A 9748-nucleotide genomic window follows, 5' to 3' on the forward strand; every position below is an offset into this window, starting at 1 on the left:
AAGCCACACACTCATGGACACTTGATCTTTCACAAAGAAGCCAAAAATATACAATGTAAAAAGAAAGCATCTTCAAGAAATAGTTCTGGTTTAACTGAGCATTGGTATGCAGAAAAATGAAAATAGATCCATATTTGTCATTTTGTACAAAGTTGAAGTACAAGCGGAAGAAGGACCTCAACATAAAATCAGGAACACTGAATCTAATAGAAGAGAACTTTTTAAAGAGCCTCAAATTCCTTGGCATGGGGTGAGAGGATGACTTTCTAAACTGGACTTCAAATGGCTCAGGCTCTAAGATGAAGAATTGATAAATAGGACCTCCTGAAACTAAAAAGATTCTGTAAGACAAAGGACATAGTCAATAGGACAAATCAGTAACCTAAAGATTGGGGGAAAGGATCTTCACTAAACTCACAGCCTATAGAGGGCTAATACCCAAAATATATAAAGAACTCAAGAAGCTAACCTCCATAACATCAAACAACCAATCAAAACATGGAGTACAGAGCTAAATAGAAACTTCAAAATAGAGGAATCTCAACACTTAAAGAAACGTTGAAAGTCCTTAGTGATCAAGGAAATGCAAATCAAAATGACCATGAAATTCTATTCAATACCAGTCAAGAATGGCAAAGGTAAAAATCTTAGTTGCCAGCACATGTTGGCAAGGATGTGGAGATAGAGGCACACCCCTATAATGCTGGTGGCATTGCAAACTGGTACAGCCATCACCTTCAGCTCCTTCAATTCATTCCCTAACTCTTCTATAGAAGTCCCTGTCCTCAGTAGGATGCTTGACTGTCTCAGCTGCTGGTTGAACCTCTCAGACAACAATTATGCTAGGCTCCTGTCTGCAAGCACAACATAGCATCAGTAATAGTGTCAGGATTTGAGGCCTGCCCATGGGATGGATTCCAAATTGGTTTGGTCACTGGTTGGCCATGCCTTTAGTTTCTGCTTCATTTTTGTCCCTGCATTTCCGTTAGATAGGAACAATACTGGGACAAAAATTTTGAAACTGGATGGGTGATCCCATCCCTCCACTAGGGGCCTTGTTTATCTCCTGGCCTCATTAGGTTCTGACTCCCCCATTGTTTGGCATTTCAACCCTCATTGAGTACTGGTAGCCTTTCATATCCCAGGTCTCTGGGACGTTCTAGAAGTTTCCACTGTCCCCCAACGCCAGCAGCTGCATATTTTCATTCATTCTCCTGGCCCTCTGGCCTTCTCTCCTGTCTTCCCCAACCCCATACCTGATCCTGCCCCTTTCTCTCCACCCCCTCTCCTCTCACACACATGTCCCTCTCTCCTTTTTTTTTTTTTTTTTTGCCTCTGCTGATTATTCCTGCTTCTAAGTGAGATTAAAGCATCCTCACTTGGATCTTTCTTCTTGTTAAACTACATATAGTCTGTGAGTTGTATATAGGTATTCTGTACTTTATGGCTAATACCCACTTATCAGTGAGTACATACCATACATGTCCTTTTAGGTTTGGATTACCTCACTCAGAATGATATTTTCTAGTTCCATCCAATTGCCTGCAAAATGAATGATGTCCCTGTTTTTAATAGGTAAATAGTATTCTACTGTGTAAATGAACCATATTTTCTGTATCCATTCTTTGGTTGAGGGACATCTGGGTTGTTTCTACCTTCTGGCTATTACAAACAAGGCTTCTCTGAACATAGTGGAACATGCGGCCTTGTAATATGGTGGAGTGTGTTTTAGGGATACGCCCAAGAGTGGTATAGCTGAGTCTTTAGGTAAAACAATTTCCAATTTTCTGAGGAAATTAATCTGGCAGATTAATTTCCAAAGTGGTTGTACCAGTTTGCAAACCCACCAGGATTGAAGAAGGAATGTTTCCTTTCTCCTTTCTCCACAATCTCACCAGCGTATTCTGACCTTCTGTTTCTGTTTTGTGAAATAGTTTGAGGAATGTGGGGAAATACCTCTGGAGTTAACTCTGACTTCTTGCTTGTGATTAATCATGAGTGAATCTGCTGACTGCTGTCTTTGTTTTTAATTAAGACATGTGATTTTCTGCCAAGTTCCTCCACTTAAGCATAATTCTTTGAGAGACTGTCCATGCCTGAAAGAAATGACCTTAGTCAAACATAGAAAAACTTCCTACATAAGCATTTGTGGTGATTGTTTAACTTCCTGGAATTGGTCATGCTTCTGTTGTTTACTTTTAAAAGACACTTAGAAAAGATACATGTTGGTGGCATAGTATTGGCCAGAAGCCCTCCCATATCTGTCTTTTGCATCTTCTTTCTGCCTTTCCTATACTCATCCTCACTCCCAATGTAGTGATTTTCTAGTTGACTGGCTCCAGAACAATGGTGCCCAGCATGAAGGCTGTACTACTAGGGATACAGTGAAGAATACCTCTGGAAGTGGAGTGCTGGGGAAAAATGAAAGGATTAGCAGTGGTGAATAACTTTTAGGAGTAAAATTATATAGACAAGGGAGCTACGAAAAAGTAAGGGAGCTTGAAAAAAGGTAAGAGAGCTTGCAAAAATAAAAAGTAAAAGTTATAAAAAAGCTAACAAAGTAAGAAAAAAAAGAAAAGAAAAAACGGGAATGGGCTTATGTTTTTTTGTGCAAATTATTAACATTCTTCTCTAAATTTCCTAAAGTAGGGCTAGTGTATTCTATACTGAGAAAGACTATTTATATTATATTTTATTATATGACTACTTTGTTTATTTTTAATGCATTTGTTTTAAGTAACTTATTTAAGATATTACTATGGTTTAAGAAGTTCTTATTCTTATAAGAAGTCTTAGAAGAGAAAAAGAAACTTTCATCTCAGGTTTGAACTAACTATGGGAGTGAGGGTCCATAGACAGACAAAATAGTCATGTATACTTTCTCTTGAAGGGGACATGCTGCTTATGAGAGAAATTTGAGTGGTTCTTCTAAAATCTCATCAAGTAAACTAGGAATGAGAGGAGATTCACTACAGTTGAGAATAATACAATACTGCTACATGTGAATACAAGTGAAGTTAGCTATGAAACAGAATATGACTGCAAAGGTAACTGACTGTATATACTCAGAAAGCTTGTTAAACCTATGTATTGAGTATTTTATGATGCAATGTGGAGTTGGCATCTTCTTGTGAAAATCTGTACTACAGAACACTAGATTATGTCTCTAAGATTAATAACAGTGTTTAATATAGGGAAGATGAACAAATATACATTATAGGATGACTAACCCATTAAAACAAGGATATTATGTAATTGAAATTCTGTTTTTCATAAAATCTGTATAACTGACACTACTCCATGTAATAATTTCATCTCTTCCTCAGATGCAAAGGAAAGAATAGTTAAGAAAAAAATGCTTTCATAACATCATTGTTCCACAGAGACTCCATGTCCCACAAGGACCAAGTGTGCACAGTCCTCACTATTGATAAGACTGGAAAACTATTTGAAGAAGAGCTGACATAAATTTGTGATAACGGCAATCTGTTCACAGCAATTCTGGTAAGTCTTACACTGTTCTTCTCTGGCTATCCTTAGGGCAAAATCCTGATTTTTAAATATCCACCACCCTCATTAAATCTACCACAATGTGGAGAAGCAATTATGCAACTATCAAATAATTGGCTATACAATAGGAATCTAAGAGATGACTTTTCACCAGGACCCATCTACTGGAAAATTTGGATCTCTTCATTTATGTGAAAAATCTGATAAAACTAAATGTTGCCTTGTATCCTTTCAGTGTTAACATTAGGGAGCATTGAGTAAAATAAAAGATTGAGGCAAAAAAAAAAAAAAAAAAACAGCTCAAGGTCCTCTTTGTCCATGCCAGCCCTTGAACTGCAGCTGTGAAAAACATTGGTCTGATTTTTGTGGGCAGTCAAATTCAGGAAATTACCTGCTGTTCTGGAAAAACCTAGTCAGTTAAAGTACAAGGTTAAGAAAGGACTTTTACAATCTCAGACCCCAGGAACTTAAAGAACATTTGGTATTTTCCAGAAGCTGGTTACTATAGTGGGATGGCCTTAGGCAATGAGGATAGGAGAGTGGGATAGCTTTAAGCAATGATTCTTGGTTAAACTTCATGTTTTGCTATGTCTTTATAACCTGGGGCTGGAAATTAAAATTTAAGTGCTTGATCAGGACTTTTAGACTTACACTTCTTCTTTGTCATTTTTGTCCCTTCATTCTCTTGCCCCCGTCCCCCACCCCCAGATTTTTATTGAAGTCCCCACTGGCTGGGGCAGGTTCTCAAGAAGCAAATAGTGCTCTGTGCTGTGTATGGCATTTTCAATTTTCCTCTCAAGATATACTGTTCCTCTTCAAAGAAAAACGACCAAAAACTAAGGATATATTCATAATATCACTCAACATAACATCATGCCAAACAATAACGGAAAAGATATAAGCATAAAAAATCAACCTGCACACATGGTGGCAATGTATCTTAAAGGGAAAGAAAGTTCTTGTATCATCCACCTGCAGGATTCCTCTGAATCCATGTGAGTAGTTTCCTTCATTCTACATTCCTTGAATGAGAGTAGATAGATATGGGAGAAATCCGGTGTGCTCAAAGGAACCTCTGACACTCACAGCATAAGAAATAGGGATTCAAAGAAACATCCAGTCATAATGAATTATGTAAAGTATCTTTCATTTGATTTCTCCACGTGGACATTGGAGGGTCACTTCATACATGCATATATTTCACTTGGTACATATATCTAATTAAATGCATTTGATTACCAGGGTTCCTCATTCTTTCTCATTCTCTACATTATTTCTGAGAGGCAGGTTTCTCTTCCTCATGTATTCCTTCATGTATATCTTCTCTACACATACGAAGTAAGATCTCTTGATCTGCTTGTTTCTATCTCACAAAATATAGGTAACCAAATGCAGGTCCTCTTAGCTGTGAAACAGGTAATCTTTATTACTGAGGCCTTTCCTTCAGCATCATAAAATGATATTTTTATTTTATTATTAAAATTAAAATTCAATTATATCATTATACTCCATCCTTTCCCTTGTTTTATTATTATGCCCCCCTCAATCTTGCACTTATGCTCAAATTCATGTTCCATTTTTAACTCTTATAATTATTTAGATACAAATAAATCCATAAATATTTTAAAACAATTTGATGAGTCCATTATTCTTGGTAGTATATGCATTATTTCTGAGATAACCAATTGTGACTGGCTTACAATTTATTGACTTCATTTTTGAGAAAGACTAACATACTCATTCTCAGTACTATTTATCTGCATATAGTTCTTTATGGAGAAGTTTGGCTTCACGAGATTCCCTCATTCTTCATTGGTGTAACATTGATGATGTTTTGTTCAGAAATTATTTAAACGATATTGTTGAACTATCAAAAGTGAAGTCTCCCCCTCATTTCTAGAAGATCCAATCTCAAAGCAAAGTTCCTGATTCTCTGGTAAACAATTTTTCTGACTCTTTACTCAAATTCAGAGCCTATGGTTGAGGAGCTATTATAAATATGTATGCTCTGCAGCTCAGAGCCATAGAATATTTTATTCTATAAACCTTGAGTACCTGTGGTTTCTACTAATAGTCTGGATCCATTGCAAACAGAACTTTCTTTGATGGATGGGTAAGGGCTACGTTATCTGTGAACATTAGCTTAAATATTTAGAATAGAGTTGGAAATCATACTTGTTTAGTGAAATGGTGATAAGACCCCAAAGAAACGCGACCTCCTGAGACCTCTTGATTTCAGTGCCAGGCATGATTTTCTGTTCCTGAGAAATGAGTTAATAGCTTACTATGGTTGTCGTTAAATTATTGTATGTTTCTGTCATTTAAAAATGATATTCAAGCTGAGGTATTGATCTCTTATATGTACTAGATTGCTCAGCTGTTGTCTAGAGGCACCTTCAGCTAAGAAGAGATTTTTCTGCAATTCAAGCACATCTGAAAATATGCTCTTAGGTTTCTAGTTTTGAAAGGTGAAACTTATTAAACCTATATATAAGTAAATGCTCTAACTAGGGGAAAGTTTGCTAGCTGTGAAGAAAGTTGGAACTGAACAGAATTTTAGACTCTAATGTGTATTGAGACATTTCCATTAATTTCTCCGCAAAATATATTTTTCTCTTTATATAAGAAATTTCTTCAAAATATCCAAGAAACCCTCTTTCCTTTCTGCCACCGCCATGCCATCCAGACTGAGGAAGTCCCGGAAACTCCGGGGCCACGTGAGCCACGGCCGCATCGGTAAGCACCGCAAGCACCCAGGAGGCCGCGGAAATGCTGGAGGCATGCACCACCACAGGATCAACTTTGACAAATATCATCCAGGTTACTTCGGGGAAGTTGGTATGAGGCATTACCACTTGAAGAGGAACCAGAGCTTCTGCCCAACTGTCAACCTGGATAAATTATGGACGTTGGTTAGCGAGCAGACGCGGGTCAACGCAGCCAAAAACAAGACTGGGGCTGCTCCCGTCATTGATGTTGTGCGATCTGGCTACTACAAAGTTCTGGGGAAGGGAAAGCTCCCTAAGCAACCTGTCATCGTGAAGGCCAAATTCTTCAGCAGAAGAGCTGAAGAGAAGATTAAGGGTGTTGGAGGTGCCTGTGTTCTGGTGGCTTAAAAGCCACTCCAGGGGTTAATTAAATGCTAACATTTAAAAAATAAATAAATAAAAAAAAATATCCAAGAAAGTCTGCTGACATCTAGACTATATACATAATGGCTTGGGGTACTTGACCAGGTCAATGAAGAAGAGAAAGTAGCCATTGTGCAGAGGTAATGACTATTGAACAATATCATCAAAGTACCAGTAATATTTGCTTTCATGAATAAGAGATTATATATCACAGGAACACTTATGAAAAGCACTCACTGACAGCAAAAGGTGTCAATTGTTTACAAATATGCAAGACATTTTCAAAGAGAACCATTACTCGGGGTCACAGTGGTCCATGCTTATAATCTCAGCTTTATATTCCAATTAAATTTGTTCCTCTTTTCTGTTTGGGAAACCATTTGAAGCAATATTTCTAGTACAAATTGAAATGTAATTGCTCTGTTCCTTTTTTTTCATATTTAAAAATTGAGCAAATGTGTTTTAAAGTAACTGTCTCTGTGTTCAGTCTTTTACAGAAACTACAGCACCCAAATGTCAGTCTTTTGAGACAACTTTTCAGGATATTACACCAAATTTAAAGACATTGTTCTGTGAATCAGATGACATCTTACAATTTATCTGTTGGCATAGCACCAAGTATCCAATGCCTGCCTAATTCCTGCAATAAAGGATTAGCAAAAATAACACCAGAAAGGTAATATGACATATACTTTATGCCTATCTTTGATAAATCCTTACAATGAAACAGGAATACAGGATTATCCTGAGAATCTGGGTTATTTTGTTGTTGCTGATTGTTTGGGATTTGGTGTTGCTTCATTTTGTAAAATAAGTACACTTTTGCATTGTGACCTTCTGGAGGGAAAAGGAATCATTGGTGTGTTTTAAGTAAGTAGAGCTCAATGACTCAGTCTTTTGTCAATTGTGATTTAGAATATCCTTAGACTAACCCACTGTAAGCAAATGTTGTGACTTGAGTAAAAAAAGAAAACCAACAACATAGGTACTAGGTACTAGGTTCCACAATCAAGACTGAATTCTGATGTTATCAGTGTATGACTGCATTTGTCTTCAAGGTGGTTTCCCCAACCAAAGGCAATGTAATTTAGATTTTTTTAATCAGATACAGCTATGACTCCTGGGTAGTGTGATTAAATATACCCTTGGCCTTTTGATGATGATTATGATTGTATTATAAAATACCAAAATTTATACAGTATAGGGATCAAATAGTTATTTTGATTCTCAGTATTTGAGTTTTTGATATATTATTAATTGAACAATGGCCCTGGAAATGTAAGGAATATATTATAGGAAAGCCTAACTCAAAAAAAAATTCCTCATATTGTATAGAGTCAAAGATCAGGAGGAAAAGATAAGGTTCCAAAGAACCTGCCATTGGAGATTCATAATTATCCTGTTTCCTCCAAATAGACCTTATTTCAAATACTTCCCAATAAAATATACCTGAAGATCAATCTGTCACTATTGTATCTGCACTGAGACATCAGAAACATGTAACGTTACTATTCAGACGGGTTTGCATGTCTCTTGCTTTTTAGTCAGCCCATGGAAACTTTCTTTTTTTGTGTGATTTATTTATTTATTTTTAAAACAAGTCATAATTTTTACTTATTCACACAGGGGTTATAAACACAAAAAGGGAGAACATGGGGAAGGGGATGACACCGCAGCATGGGTGTTCAGGGAGAGTACAGATAGCTTTCAGAACAGGGTATCGGCTCAGTGAGATTCAGGGGACAGCTCACTATGACTCTGCCTGTGATTCACTTGTCCTTATCTACCTTTCAATAGGATGTTGCTTACATTGGAAGGTCATCTTCTCTCCTTAGTTTTACCTTTCTATAAGCATTCTTACAAACATGCTCAATGATGTATGTGTCAAGTGCAACAAATCATGCTTCAGGACAGAGTGTATCACATACTGGCCTTCATAATGTGAAAACTGGAAATCATCCTCTTATATACTATTGCACTGTCATGACCACAATTGAACATCTGATCAAAATCATCTTTTAAATTTCTAACAGAAAAATCCATCCTATATTGTATAACAGCTGACTTTTTCTCAGAATTTTGAACTATGTATTTTTAGCCTCCAAGACAAATAGGTCAAATGTGATTTGCAACCATTGCAAAATGACAGAGACTCTCTGTGTTTGCCCCATGTTGTCACAGATTTCTCTTGTAGTTTCTGATTGAAAACACACCAAAATTATTTGGAGAGGATTTGGTTTTAGTTTATTATAAGAATGCATTATTTTTCCCTTAAAGAGCAAAGGCCACTGATTGCCACAATGATCTATGTAGCATGAGTGAGATAAAGGAAAATGGACAGAGCAGCTGCCTCAGTGGGAGGACATGTCCCCAGCCATGATACATTTCCCAGAAGTTCAAATGCTCCTCTTCACAATGAGGGGAATATAGGTGTGTACAGATGTTCTACCACATCATAACTTAAAAGGTAGAATCATTTAGTACTGAAAATATGATTTATAACAAAAAGCATTGTTAAGCAATTAGCTTAACAATGTGAAGGGAAATTTCACCTATGAATATTAGGTGTTATTTTATTGTTATAAATTGCCTCCTAATTTTGGTACCTCTTTCCAGTAGTCCTGAGTTTATATATGAGGTAAATCCCAGAAATGAGATTAATTAATAACTAAAGATATGTAAAGAAATGTCACCTACCTCGATATATTGAGCCTTTAGACTCAAGATGAGGTTGTTACTTTCTACAGGGTGTTCCCAAAACCCATCTCCACCCAACCTAAAAGGGGGGACTTCTGTCCCTAGACCAAGCAGAGAGGGGCCACCCAGAGCACACTCTGACAGGTGATCTGAATTCTTGCTTAGGCTGCGAGACTAAGCACTGCAAGGGAATATAAATAAAAGATAAAAATATCTCTCTGGGTTCCCTGAGGGACAAGCCTGACTGCATAAGGGTTGATGTGAAAAGTATCCCCTCTCCAGGAAAAAGACATTGGGACGGGTATGACCCTCATGCAACGACAGGGGGACTGGAGCCATTACAAGGTCCCCTTCAAATACTGGAGGTCAGGCCTCTATCCCCGCCTTCACAAGTTTAGAATTGCCACAGC

The 9748-nt window shown here is 37.2% G+C and overlaps 1 pseudogene; it reads left to right on the forward strand.

The window, feature by feature from the left end:
• The first annotated feature begins 6185 nt into the window (after window positions 1-6185).
• On the forward strand, window positions 6186-6661 carry LOC114618901 (annotated as a pseudogene).
• The last annotated feature ends 3087 nt before the right edge of the window (window positions 6662-9748 follow it).

Source organism: Grammomys surdaster, unplaced genomic scaffold, assembly GCF_004785775.1.
Source record: "Grammomys surdaster isolate TR1022 unplaced genomic scaffold, NIH_TR_1.0 62, whole genome shotgun sequence".
Taxonomy (NCBI): domain Eukaryota; kingdom Metazoa; phylum Chordata; class Mammalia; order Rodentia; family Muridae; genus Grammomys; species Grammomys surdaster.